The following is a 15335-nucleotide window of genomic DNA, read 5'->3' as shown; positions in this document are numbered from 1 at the left end:
TTTATTCCTAGCCATGAAATAGTTTCATTGCTTTTAATGATGGCAGTAACTTTTTTTTTGTTTTACATTCAAATGGTTGCTGGTGTTTAGGAGCACAATTTACTTTAGTAAATGTATCCTATAACCAAGGACTCTGGCTTTCTTCTCCATTTAAAGAATATGGATTTTTAATATAGACAAGCACATCATCAGAAATAATAACAACTTTGCTTCTTTCTTGACTATCTTTTATTCAGGTATGATGTTTGAAATATTTAATAATATTATCTCACAGATAATAACCAACCAGGATGGAGCACTGACTTTAAACAATCCACACAGCTGTACTGGTACATGCCAGCTAGTTATCGGCACTGCTTTTCCTTATTCTACCGAGGCCCCCCAGGACCTCCGGGGCAGTACATAAATATTTCATTATTAAATATGATGCATATTATAGTTTCTTGGTGACCACCCTTTTCGAGGCTCTTCTTAACTTGCTAAATTTAGGAATGAGTGAATTTTAATTTATGCCTTTTCTGTATCTATTAATCATATAGTTTTTCTCCTTTATATTTGTTAAAACAATTTATATTAATGAATGAATTAATTAATTAAAATTTTTACATGGGCAGGTACCGGGAACTGAAGCCAGGTCTCCGGCATGGCAGGCAAGAATTCTACCTGCTGAGCCATCATTGCACTGCCCTACATTAATTTATTTTTAAATGTTATATCATCCTTGCATTTCTATGATAAATACTACTTGATCATACTGTTAAATGTTAATTCTGACAACTCAAGAAGGTAGGTATGTATCCTATCCTTATTTTTCAAAAGAAGAAACAAGCTTACAAAAGGTAAGTAACCTGGCTGAGCTCAAAAAGCTACTATATGGCTGATGTGGAATTTGAATTCAGGTTGATAACTACAAAGTCTAATCTTTTTAACAGCTGCATTACATTGTATCAACATTTTCTGTTTGCCTACTGATTGTGAGGAATTTAACATACTATATCATTTAACAGTCATGAAACTTTTTGGGATGTGTTATTATATTACATTTCACCAATGAAGAAACTGAAGCTTAGCGAGATTAACTAACTTGTTAGGGTCATACAATAAGGAGGGAGCAGACTGTAGAGTCCATGCTTTTCGAACTACTCTGATCTACTTCCTTAAACACCTTCCCAAAGCAGGTCCAATTCTGACTCACAATACACAAAACTTCTAACACCCCTCTGCTTCTTCAAAGTTCCTGGAAACGGAACAGATGACAAGCAAGACGAAGGTGATGGTTTAAGCTCTTAAGTACTCCTGTAATAAATGTTCTTAAATTTAATCCATTCCTGTGGGTATGAAACCAATTAAAGTTGGAATTTTTTTTTTTTGCACGGGCAGGCACTGGGAATCAAACCCGGGTCTCCAGCATGGCAGACAAGAATTCTGCCACTGACCCACCATTGCACCACCCAAGTAGGACCTTTTGATGAGTTTACTTCAGCTATGTCCCATCTCAATCAGGATGAGTCTTAATCCTATACTGGAGCCCTTTATGACAGCATGAAATTCAGACAGAGAGAGAGATAAAGCCACAGGAAGCAAGAAGCTTAACAAAACCCACAAGAGAAGGAACAGACCAGGAGACTCTGCCATGTGTCTCACCATGTGAGAGAGGAACCAAGCATCACAACAACCAGCCCCAAATGCCTCATTCTTTGGGAGAAAGCGTTATCTTGATGATGCCTTGATTTGGGTATTATTCTGGCCTCAAAACTGTGAGTAATTAAATTCCCACTGTTTAAGCCACACCTGTAATGGTATTTGCTTGAGCAGCCTAGGAAACTAAAGCCACAAGTTAATTTGTTCTAAGGAAGAGTTTCTCCAACTTTCCATTTAACAATCTCTAATTTCACAGAAAAGAGAATTCCAAGGTAAATACCTAGTAAAAGTTAAAGCAAAAGATTTTATTTAAAATATGTTTGCATTCTTTTCCATGACATGATCTATGCTTATTTTAATCAGAAAATATATTTAAAATGTTATACTACTAAAGAGGAAAAGAATTTTCTGCCTTAGTTAATACACAAGGTTTTTTCACGGAGTCTACTAATTTAGAAAACTGAGCCTCACTGAAGGCAGTTAATATCAAGTTCCATACACAGGCATTTTCTTGCTTCTCAGTGTCACTGTTTTTGAGAACCTAGACTTACACAAATGTGGTTTAAAACAGTAAGTGTTTACTCACTGCATCAGGCAATCAATCACTAAGGTGAGCCAAGAGCAAAACAGTGCCAGAGAAGCAGCATCATGGAATATTGTCAAGATGCTGTGGGCAGAAATTTCAACAAGCACATCTCCTGACAGTTGAAATTATTTATGTCATATGTTGGGCTGAAAGGGCCTTTTCGACATCACTGTCTTACTTACCTATTTTTTAATTTAACAATTACAAAAGGGATTTTCATATTAATGAAGAAATAACTAACATTGTGTTTAAAATTTTATCATTAGAACTACAATTTCTAGTAATGTAAATAAATTAAGATTAAATCATTCATAGACCCATTACTTTATTTTCATGATACTTCTTGTTACATGCAATAAAAACATTAACATGTGTTACTGAAAATTTTTTTATCGATTATTTTACCATAAAGCATTTTATAAATCATCTTTCATTAAGAAACATTATTGAAATGGCAAAGAACAATTACATCTTGCCTCCAAAGGCATGGACAAAAACTTAAGAGTGTAAAAAAAGTTTCAATGATTCTTCTTCCTCAAATGTATGAATAAAAATGACACTCGAGGGGAAATGTGCTATCCTGTTTTACAGCTTTGAGTAGCCTCCTTGCTATGGGGAAAGGCAGTTAAGCACAGTGTGTAAGTATTTACCTTACACACTAGCTAGATGAGTAGAGAACTTGCTTTTGATTTGTCATGTCTAGAACTATTTCATTTGACTTCTAAGACGAAATAAATAACCACTGAAAACTGTATGTTGCTGGATTCAGTTAAAAAGCCAACTCTACTGTAATCACCTACAGTCAGTCAAATTTCATAAAGATTTTTATTTCTGAATGAGGACCTGCTTATGCTCAATCAGCAAAGACAGACCTCATTCTCCTCTATGTGTGATACTTTTCAAAGTAGAAAATGAGATAGAGCTGTTTTTTTTAAGATTTTTAAAGATTCGTTACATGACTTGATATGAAACAGGTTGTTCTCACTCACAGAGACTTAAATAGCCATTTCTCAAAATCCTGATTAAAGAGGTTGTAATATCCTTCTATTCTGTTATATATTTTATTTGAAAAGATAGTTAAAAATGATACTACAAAAAAGGAATGAAGTCTTGAGCAAGCACCAATGTGAATGAACATGTGGGACACTTGGTGAAGTAAAACAAGCCAGAAACAAAAGAACAATGGTATGGTCACCTTTAGAAAATTCCTACAAGAAAACGGGGGCCTAGATTGTAAGTTTTTACAGCAGAAACATTTAGTTCAGAGTGGTAACTATTATTTCTGGATTTTGAGAGCTTACATATAATATATATATATAACCTGATATTTCGAGTTAAGAATGAAGCCGATCAGATTGGGGTTAAAGTAGCTCAGAACATAGGGGTAAGGAATACAATGTCTATATTTTAGAACCACACACACTCTTTGAGACCAAAGGAAGAAAGGTTTATTTTGTCTAGAACCTAAATTTTCTGTAGCACATAATCTAACATAACCTATCTGTATAGCTCATTTGAACAACTGAAACACAGGGAGCCCAGAATAAGAAAGGGGTCCTTTAATCCTGTATAGCTTAATGTAATGTCTGTATACATCCTAGAGTATATTAAGCAGAAAATCAAAAAGTATTGGCAAAGTCCCTTGAGGGATGGGAGAAAAATGTGGAACTATTAGACTTTACCATGAAGAAAATCCCCTGATACTGTCTCAAACTTTAGGAACACCCAAATCAATAGGCTATACCCTTGATCTTGAGGCTTACACTTGTAAAGCTTATGTAGGTAGCAGAGAAACTTAGCCTACATATAAATATGCTTAAGAGTTACTTCTGGAGGACCTCTTTTATTGCTCAGATATGGCCTCAGTCTCTCTAAGCCCAACTCTGCAAGTGAAATCATTGCCTTCCCGTCCATGGGGTGAAAGTCTCCCTGGTGATGTGGGAGATAACCCCCAGGGATGAATCTGGCCCTGGCACTGTGGGGTCAACAATTCCATTCTGACCAAAAGGGAGAAAAGAAGGGTAATTAATAAAGTATCAGTGGCACAGAGAGTTCAATTAGAGTTGAGAGGCTACTCTGGAGGTTGCTCTTACACAAAGTACAGTTAGACTTTGCTACCTATCATAACCTGCCAAACTCCAAACAGGACCATTCTAGCCAATCCTGAAGAACACCTAGGGCAATATATAAGATTCCACAAGGGTTCCATGCACTAGAGTAACTTTCCAGAAACCTACAACCTCCAGATATGTCCCTGGTCCGGGTAAGTTCTGAGACCTAGAGGGCCCAGCCTCTCCAGAACATCAGATAGTTCCATCTCCCTATTCCATATAGTGACAGACCCTTCCAATATGAAAAATTTAGAATGGCCATAGTCCAAACACCCCTAAAGAGAGGTATAGAAAGATCAAAGGTGATGGTGGAGTTATACAGAGAAGACAGGATTTAACAAATGAATATAACTGCTGAATCATTAAATTGATATCTCTTTTAGCCTCCAGTATCTTAGAGCAGCTAGAAGTAAAAACCTAAAATTGTAGAAACATAACTCATGTCAAACTCTGAAATCTGTTCTACAACTAATTGTTATGATGTACTTTGAAATATATTGCTTTTTTTGTATATATGTTATTTCTCACATACTCAAAAAATGATACTGGAGGGATTTCCACAGTCAAAAATAACAACCTAGGACCCAGCAATACCATTGCTATTTGGTATCTACTCAGAGGGCAAGGATACAAATGGATATTTGCACACCAATGTTTATAGCAGCGTTATTTACAATTACCAAGATATGGAAACAGCCCAAATGTCCATCAACAGACAAATGGCTAAACAAGCTGTGGTATATACATATGATGGAATATTATGCAGCTGTAAGACTAGAATAAAATTATGAAGTATGTAACAACATGGATGGACCTTAAGGACATTATGCTGAGTGAGGTTAGTGAGAAACAAAAGGACAAATACTGTACGGTCTCACTGATATGAACTAACATTAATGAGTGAACTTGGAGAATTTCAGTTAAGAACAGAGATCATCAGGAGACAGAAATAGGGTAGATACTGGGTAATTGGAGGTGAAGGGATGCAGATTGTACAACAGGACTGATTGTAAATTCAGAAATGGATAGCATAATACTACCTGATTGTAGCACAATAATGTTAGAACACTGAATGAAGTTGAATGTGAGAATGAGAGGGAGGCACAAATGAAATCAGAAGGAAAGAGACAATTGAGGCTGAGATGGTATAATCTAGGAATGTCTACAGTGTATAATGATAGCGACTAAATGTACAAATTTAAAAATGTTTTTGCAAGAGGAAAAACAAAGGAATGTCAATACTGCACGGTGTTGAAAATAGATGGTAATTAATATACTAAAACTTTAACTTATGTGTAAGACTAAAGCAAAAAATGTTTATTTGGTACAAAATTTATATTTTTACTAGCCCATTTCCTAATATAAGTTATGTGGATAGCTTAATTGAACACCATATGTACATGGAACTTTAAGTAAGGCATGAGATTTTGTACGTTTGTCCAGACTGATGCCCCAATAAATCCCAGACTGATTTGAACAGTGAATAAAAAAGTATTTGCAAAGCTCCCTTGGGAGAATGACGACAAAGGGGAAAACTCAACTTCCCCAAGTGGAGAATTCTTGATAGTCTCACAAGCAGTGGGGACAACCAAAGCAATAGGTGGAGCCCTCATTCTTGGGGTTTGTTCATATGAAACTTTACCCTGCAAAGGATAGGCTAAGCCTACTTAAAATTAGGCCTAAGAGTCACCCCAAAGAGAGCCTCTTTTGTTGCTCAGAAGTGTCCTCTCTCTCTCAGCCAACACGACAAGCAAACTCACTGCCCTCCCCTTCTCTACATGGGACATGACTCCCAGGGGTGTGGACCTTCCTGGCAACGTGGGACAGAAATCCTAGAATGAGCTGGGACTCAGCAGCAAGGGACTGAGAAAACCTTTTCAAACAAAAGGGAGAAGAGAGAAATGAAACAAAATAAAGTGTCAATGGCTGAGAGATTCCAAACAGAGTTGAGAGGTTATCCTGAAGGTTATTCTTACACATTATATAGATCTCACCTTTTTAGTTAAGGTGTAATGGAGAGGCTGGAGGGAACTGCCTGAAAATGTACAGCTGTGTTCCAAAAGTCGTGTTTCTTGAAGACGATTGTATAATGTTATAGCTTTCACAATGTGACTGTGTGATTGTGAAAACCTTGTGTCTGACGTTCCTTTTATCTACCTTATTGACAGACAAGTAAAACATATGGATTAAAAATAAATAAATAACAGGGGAACAAATGCTAAAATAAATTTAGTAGATTGAAATGCTAGTGATCAATGAAAGGGAGGGGTAAGGGGTATGGTATGCATGGATTTTCTTCTGTTTTCTTTTTATTTCTTTTTCTGAATTGATGCAAATGTTCTAAGAAATGATCATGATGATGAATATACAACTATGTGATGATGAGGTGAGTTACTGATTATATAACAAGAATGGAATGATCATATGGTAAGAATATTTGCTGAATAAAAAACCCAGCAACCTAGGGAATCAAGATAAACCTGCTTACTAAAAAGAACAGGTGAATAAAATATTTTTTAAAATATTCTTAATAAAAAAGCCACAAGATAGATTATTGCAAGCCAAAATTTCAGAAGAAGGTAAAAACTCAGAGACAGTAGTATAGTCCTCAGAACTGCTTTTGCTGACCCATAAGAAAATTTACAAAAATGATGCAAGGTAAACAAACCATTTCCCACCAAGACTGAAAAGTTTCACTCTCAGGACAAATCAGCCAATCCACATACACTGAGCCTGTGTTCAGGACACCAGGATGATCTAGGGGACCCTAGGCCTTGAATTTGGTTTAGTGAGGTCTCAGAAATAGTAGCACTGTCAGTACCTACCAAAACTTAATGAAAATATTTCCAGAGAAAAGCACCATTATATTAAGTTATCACTTATTCTTTAAAATTGTGCAAATACAATAACCACAGGCCACAAAGCAAGTCTCAATAAATTAAAGAAATAAAATTCATACAAAGTATCTTCTCTGATTACACAGGATAAAATTAGAAATCAATAGCAAAAGGCAATTTAGAAAATTCACCAAAATGTGAAATTAAACATTACACTCTTAAATAAGCAATGGGTGAGCAAAGAAATCAGAGGGAAATTTCAAAATAATTTGAGACAAATGAAAACAAAAACACAACATTTAAAAACTTACGGGGTGGGTGGGTCACTGTGGCTCAGCAGGCAGAGTTCTTGCCTGCCATGCCAGAGACCAGAAAAGGCCAGCAGAGATCACCCTGTGCCTTCCCATGTAAGAAAGAACCTCAGTTGAATATTAGCTGACTTTCCTCTGAAGAACTATATGTTTTCAACTAAATAAATTCACTTTTATTAAAAGCCAATCCATCTCTGGTGTGTTGCATTCTGGCAGCTAGCAAACTAGAGCACAGTGCTTCAATAACAGGATAGTTACATGGAAAAAAGAATGAAATGTGACCCCCACCACACAGCATACCAAAAAAAAAAAAAACCCAAAAACAAACAAAAAGTGCTCACTTCGGCAGCACATATACTAAAATTGGAACGATATAGAGAAGATTAGCATGCCCCTGCACAAGGATGACACGCAAATTCGTGAAGCGTTCCATATTTTTCCCCTTTTGAAAAGCAAAAAAAAAAAAAAACAAACAAAAAATCATGGGATGAAAAGGAAGCAGTGCTGAGAGGGAAATTTACAGCTACAAATGCCTATATTAATAAAGAAGAAAAATCTCAAACCAAAACCTAACTTTACATCTCAAAGAACTATTTAAAGAACTGGTGAATGAGACCCAAAGCTAGGCAGAAGGAAGGAAATAATAAGTAGAGTGGAGATAAACAAAACAGAAATGAGAAAAACAATAAAGAAAATAACTGAAACCAAAAGTTGATTCTTCTGAAGAGATCAACAAAGTTGACAAATATTTTGCTGGCCAGCTAAGGAATAAAAAAAGACACAGATCACAGAAATTAAAGCGGGGACATGACTATTGACCTTTCAGAAATAAAAATGAGTATCAGAGCATATTATAAACAAATATACACCAGCAAATTAGATAACTTAGATGAAATGGAGAAATTTCTAGAAAGCACAAAAACTACCAAAATTGACTCAAGAAATAGAAAATCTGAATAGATCTGTAACAAATAAAGAGACTGAATCAGTAATCAAAAACCTACCTCCCAACAGAGAAAAGCCCAGGACCAAATGCAAATTAGTGGTGAATTCTATCAAACATTTAAGGAAGAATCAACAAGAATCCCTCTCAAATTCTTCCAAAAAATAAAAAAGCAATGTTGTGGGTTGAACTGTGTCCCCACAAAACATATATTGAAGCCCTAATCTTTATCACCTCAGAATGTGACTGTACTTGGAAATAAAGTTATTATAAATGGAATATGGCAAGTTAAAATGAAGCCATATGGATGTAGGGTGGTCCCTTTCCAGTACTACTGGTGTCCTTACAAGAAGGGGAAAAAAGATACAGACAGATACAAGGAGACAAGGTAGCCATATCAGAGAAGCAGAAACTGAACTATGCAAAAGACAAGGAATACCAAGGATTGTTGGCCAGTAATAGAAGCCAGGAGAGAGGCATAGAATAGATTCTTCCCTACATCAGAGGCATCATGGCTCTTCGGACACCTTGATTTCAGACTTTCAGCCTCCAGAACAGTGAGGCAATAAATTTTTGTTGTTTCAAGTCATCCAGTTTACAGTGCTTTGTTGTGCCAGCCCTAGCAAACTATGAGAAGTAGGTATCACCTCCGAACTATTCTGTGAGGCCAACATTACCCTGATATCAAAGCCAGACAAAAACATCACAAGAAAAGAACCTAAAGACCAATATCTCTTATGGACATAGATGCAAACCTCCTCAGCAAATACAATACCAGTATGTAGTAAAAATTATAGGTAAAAAAGAAGACACTATAAGAAAGAACTTGTGAAAACAACAGACAACACAAACATCACATAAACATAAAAAGATCCAGAGCACATTTAAAAAGAGCCAAGCAAGCTTTCGGAAAATAAAATACTATAAATTAGGAATTTAATTTATAAATTAAATTTCAAAGCCATATTAGACATAGAGAGAATTAATAAACTGTAAGTGATGATAACATATTATAAGGTGATAATGCTTAGAAAATTTGTTGTGGGTAAATTTTGGCAAAAGGAAAGGCAAGGAGTTCAAATGGAAAGAATCAGGAAGCTAGAACAAGCCCCTGTTATTTTATAAATCTTTGTCAATAGACCACAAATAACGGCAAAACTATAAACCCTCAAGAAGATAATATAGGAATATATCTTCATAACTGGGGTAGGACAATATTTTACAGAGAAAAACAAAACATATTAACTATAAAAGACTGATAAATTTGATCACATTAAAAATTTAAAAACCTTTATTCACCAAATGAATTAAAAGAAAGTAAAAAGACATGAAGAATAGAAGTAGATATTTTTAATAAAATTCAACAACTTAGGACTGGTGTTCATAATATACAAAGAACTCCTACAAATCAGTAGAAAATGAGCCCAAGATTTGAACAGGCATGCCACAAAAGAAGATATCCAATGGCCCAATATGAAAAAGTGCCCAAATCTATGAGCCAATAGAAAAATACATATTAAAACTACAGACCCTCCAGAGAGCAGCAATAAAAAAAACTGATAATATCAAGTATTAGAAAGGAAGGGAATATCAGCAGTCATAGGCTGCAGCAAACTGGTACAACTTTTCCAGAAAATAATTTAGCATTATCAAGAAAAGTTATAGCTATATTTATCCAGGAATTCCATTCTTCAGAGAAATTCTTATGCACGAGCAGCAGGATAAGTGTTTAAAAGCACATTTTTCAAAAAAACAATCCAAACATTCATCAACAATGGAATGGATAAATAAATTGTGGTAAATTAATACAAAGGCATAAATACAACAAAACAAAGCAATGGGAAAAAACCTTACAACACAGATTCTTAAAAAAAAATGTCAATGGAAGCAAGACACCAAAACACCATAGACTGGTGCACCAGTTTGAAAGCATTATGTACCCCAGAAAAGCCATCTTTTAAGCCTGATTTAATCTTGCTGGGGCAGCAATTTCTTTTAATTCTGATTTAATATCGTAGGTTGGAAAATTTTAATTAGATTATCTCCATGGAAATAGGCACATCCAATTGTGGGTATGCCTTCTGATTAGATGGAGATGTGACTCCACCTATTCCAGGTGTGCCTTGATTAGTTTACTGTATCCTTTAAAAGAAGAAACGTTTGGAGAAACCTCTGAAATGACAGAGCCTAGAGAAACGTAAGAAGCCTCCAAGCAGACAGAAACCTCACAGCAGAGCTGACACAGATGCAGACAGATGGAGAAAGAGACACAGATATTCGGAGATGTTTGGAGCCCAGCAGACATTGCCATGAGACATTAAGCAAGCCAGAACCTGGAGAAAGCCAAGGGAATCAAGAGATGAAAGCCAGCCTTGGAGAAGCAAAGTGAGAATCCCCACAGGAACTGAAAGAAATGGAGCCCAGGAGCAAGGGACCAGCAGATGCGAGCTATGAGACTATCCAGCTATGGAGATGTTCTGATTCATAGGCCTTTCTCAGTGAAGGTAACCTCTTGAAGGTGCCTTAATTCGGACACTTTCACTTCTTCAGAACTACAAACTTGTAACTTATTAAATTCCCCTTTTTAAAAGCCGTTTCAGTTCTGGTACATCACATTCCAGCAGCTTACTAACATAAGTAGGATTCCCTTTATATAAAGTTCAAAGACAGGCATGTTTAAACTAACATACATTGTTCAGTGATGAATCCTTAGGTGATAAAACTATAAAGAAAAGTAAGGAAATGCTTACTAAAAAGTCAAAGTAATAGTTAACATGGAGAGACAAGGAGTACGATTGGCAAAACAAACTGGGGGGGAACAGGAGGTGAGGTTATAGGGTGACAGTAATTTTTTGTTTCTCAATTAGGAGCTCTAGGTTTTTTGCCTAATAATCATTCATTATTCTATGCAAATGCGTTTTAAGTAAGTTTTGGTGTTATATTACATAATACTAGTGGTTTTTTAAAATAAGCCATAAAGAGTTAATTTGCATAATCTTAGTAGAAAAATATTATCAAATTTTTGTGGAGAACATTCCTATAAACTAGCACCGTCCATACTGTCAAAGACTTTTTATAACACATTTACTTTTAAAAGAGTACTTTTCAGGAGGAAGCCACCATAAGTGATTCCAGATGAGACGACTAAATGAGTGTTTTTATCAAGGCAAGCGTCACCTAGTGAATTGGAAAAATATTTAATTTTGTAATCATTACTATCTAATTGTATTGTTTATTGAGATATAATTAATAAACAATAACATGTACAGATTTTGGTACTGAGCTTGATAAATTCTAACAATGGCATGCAACTATGTAACCACCACCTAAAATAAAATACAAAATATTTCTATCACCCTAGAAAGCTGCTCATGAGAAAGAATTTCCAGGCAATTCTTTCATTCCTTAAAACTTTATTTTCTTTCTCTGTTCCTTTTTTAAAACTACAAACCATATTTAAATCAAACCTCTGTCAGAATCTTGAAATAAAAATTTCACTTTTCCTTAAAGTAATCTTCAAATGCAAGCTAGCTGAAGATGGCCTGAGAAACATTTTCATTTTATTTTTACTTGCCAACCTTCTGACAAAACATAGATGTCACATGGGCCATATAGTTATTTATCAGCTGCTTTGAAGAAACAACCTAGTAAATTGAGAACACAGTAAGTAAGGGAATCAAAATAAGGTTGTATGTTTTTCAGTTCCTGCCAAATGAAGAATTACAGCTGAAAATAGAAGCAAAAAACAAATACAAGCATGGGGTTTGAGGAAAAGGTGGTGTGTAGCAGAACCTGTTTCTGAATAAAATTATGCTGTAAAAGCTCCCAGGGCTTAGTAGTCTATCTCCTCTCAGTCTAGACGTGTGTTAAACAGCCACAAGCCTCAGGTAGGAAAAAGGAGGTAAAAAGGAAGGCGAAGGAGAGTTTCTACCTTTCTACCTTCTGCAGATATCTGTAAGTGCAATTCTACAAGATGAACTTGGCAAACACCAAAGCACAGCGGGGTTTTCTATAGGTTATCACACATAAATTGTGATTTGACTTGTCTTAATCCAGTTCAAATTATGAATCTGCCAGCTTTGTGGTTTGCTTATTCAGGTTCAAAGTTTCACAGCTGAAACTCTACTTAAATTTGGCAGGATTCTAAAAAAGTCAGGAAAGGCAATTGGACAAACTCCATGTCCAATCCATCTGCTTAAACTGTTTACTTATAACAACATACAAATGTCTCATGTTACTCATAAACCACAGAAAGCTTCTGGGATGCTGTTAATATCCAAACTGAAATGCAATGTTCATCATTATAGAATAATGAGAGAATTCAATGTAAAACAAATTACTTTCACTTGGACCAAATTTAATACAATGATGAGACTAGGGAAAATGTCTTTGAACACGTAAGAATGCTTTAGAACCTCTAATTTGAACTAATTAAACATTTCTTCCACAAAATGGTCTTTGGACCAATCTATCGTAACTTGAATTTTTTAATATAATTTCAGTATGAAATACAACAAACACACAAAAAATTAAAAACATCTAAGTTCAGTTTAATGCATTATTATAACTTGAATCTTGTGTAACCACTACCTGGTCAAGAAAAGGAAGACTGGAAGCACTCAAGAAGCCACTCACCTCCCATTCTTTTTTAGTTACCATTATCCTGATTTCTTTAAACTATTACCATTCATGTATACATTATAAAAAAATATAGGTATTTTTGTCTATTCTTGAACTTTATATAACTGGAATCATGTTGTGTGTGTGTTTCTGCAACTTGATTCACTCAATAAATGCTGTTTCTTATCCATAGCTGTAGTTCATTCATTTTCCTGGATGAATATGATATACAAGTCTGTCATTTAAGTTGGTAATACCAAACTGTTTTCTACAGTAGCAATACCAACTTATATTTTCACAAATAGGGTCTGAGTGCTCCCATGATTCCAGATCTTTGCCAACTGGTACTTTGAGTCATTTTAAGTTTTGTCACTTTGATAGATGAATCAGCATCACACTGAGATTTTAGTTTGCTTTTTCCCTGATTATAAATAAGGTTGACTATCTTTGCATTTACATACTGGATATTTGGATTTCTTTTTATGGAATGTCTATTCTCCTGACCATTTTTTTTTTAACTGGATTGTCTGTCTTTTTCCTTAAGAATCTGTAGGAATTTCTTATAAACTCTGGACACCACTCCATTGTTGATTTGACATATAAAAAATATTTTCCTACTCTGTTGCTTCTCTTTTTACTCTTTTCCTGCTGTCTTTTGATGAACAGAAGTTCCTTTATTTACTTATTTATTTTTTGGAAGAGTAGGCAGATAGTTTATTGAACACACATGTAAGAAGACATGTAGGCACTCTCACAAGAAAAGAAAAAGGAAAGATGAAAAGTGAGAGGCAATAAGTAATGTGGGCCCCTTTGCTTTTATAAATTAGCTTTCCTTACTCCCCCCCCCCCCCCCCCCTTGTTTGGGGCTTTCTCTACCCCTTCCTTCTCTCCAGGGTAGTGCCTGGTATAGTATACTGCATTTGTAGTATACTGCATTTAGGTAGCTTGGTTGGCTCCACCCTTCACTGAAGATGATTCACTCAGGTGGAGATTGTTTGGCTCCAGATAGGTTGGCTGGGGCTGGGTGTTACATAAATGTGTAGCCGGAAGCAGGCTATCTTGTGGGGACAGGTGCCTTCTTGCTCGTGATTAACTGTCTTGTTGAAGAGCTTCTCTCCCTAATCAGGTCCCTGTTCTAGCCTGCTGCACCTTCTCCCTCAGAGAGTTCTTGCCCCTTAATCTTAAGGGGTGCTGAGAGACAAGGGTCTGTCTTCTGTAGCTGATTATTGCTTGTTAGGGGGTATAGGCCCTGCCTGATGGGATGTAGAACTTTCTGGCTATCTCACTTTTTTATTTTTAATGCAGTCGAATCGATCAACATTTTCCTCTTTGGTTAATGTCTTTTGTGCCCCCTTTTTCGTTTGTCCAGGCAGAAACCCAAGGTCAAGAAGACAGTCTCCTAAATTATTTCCTACAGCTTTGCTTTTTCTTTTTATATTTAGGTCCATCTGGAATTAATTTTTTTTGCTTATGATGTGACATAGGGATCAAGTTTCATTCTTTTAAATAAGGATATTCCATCACTATGGCATCTTCCACTAAATAAACAACAGTTGCCACAATGCATTGAAGTACTTCCTTTTTCCATATATGCATAGACAAGTGCCTGAAATGTCATGGATTATGCATACACATAAGAATAGGTCTGTTTCTGAGCTCAACTATGTTCTATCCTTCTTTTTCTTAACCTGTGCTCCAAAAGCACAGTCTAAGTAAATGCAGTTTGGTAATAAGTTTTGGTACCTGCTACAGCAGATCTTCCATATTGTTCTGTTACAGGTGTCTTGGCCATTATTGGTTCTTTGAAATCCCATGCAGATTTTAGAATCTGCATTTCAACTTCTACAAAATGAAGTTTTGGAATTGTAATTGAATCTAAAAATCGTGTGGAGATAAAAGGGGAATATACTACAGTGAGTTTTCTATGTATGGCTATTTATTCTTGTATATTTAATACTCTGATGATATTAAATGACAATCTTCAAAAAATAAATAATTTCTTTTTTGTTGATTTTTGTATACTGTCCTTTTGTCTAACAATCTTATTAAATTCACTTATTGGTGCTAATAACTTTTCTGTAAATTATTCTGAATTTTCTATGTAAAATTTATATCACTTGCTAATAATGACTGTTGCACGTTTTCCTTTCAAAATCATCACTTTCATTTCTTTTACTTTACTTACAGCACTGCTCAAAAATCAATTTAAAAAGGCATGTTGATACTTGGCATTCCATGGTATGGAAAAATCACAATTTATTTACATATTCACCAGCTAATGGTCAT

The 15335-nt window shown here is 35.4% G+C and overlaps 1 protein-coding gene and 1 non-coding gene across 10 annotated transcripts in view; one reads left to right on the top strand and one right to left on the bottom strand.

The window, feature by feature from the left end:
• SCAPER (S-phase cyclin A associated protein in the ER) overlaps window positions 1–15335 on the bottom strand; it is a 678157-nt gene that overhangs the window by 246446 nt on the left and 416376 nt on the right. The window lies entirely within an intron of this gene.
• On the top strand, window positions 7820–7925 carry LOC143656704 (U6 spliceosomal RNA). Its single transcript, XR_013162606.1, has one exon. It is a non-coding gene; the product is annotated as a U6 spliceosomal RNA (small nuclear RNA).

This window comes from Tamandua tetradactyla, chromosome 14, assembly GCF_023851605.1.
Source record: "Tamandua tetradactyla isolate mTamTet1 chromosome 14, mTamTet1.pri, whole genome shotgun sequence".
In the NCBI taxonomy this organism is placed as follows: Eukaryota; Metazoa; Chordata; class Mammalia; order Pilosa; family Myrmecophagidae; genus Tamandua; species Tamandua tetradactyla.
This window is presented reverse-complemented; position numbering and strand designations above follow the sequence as displayed.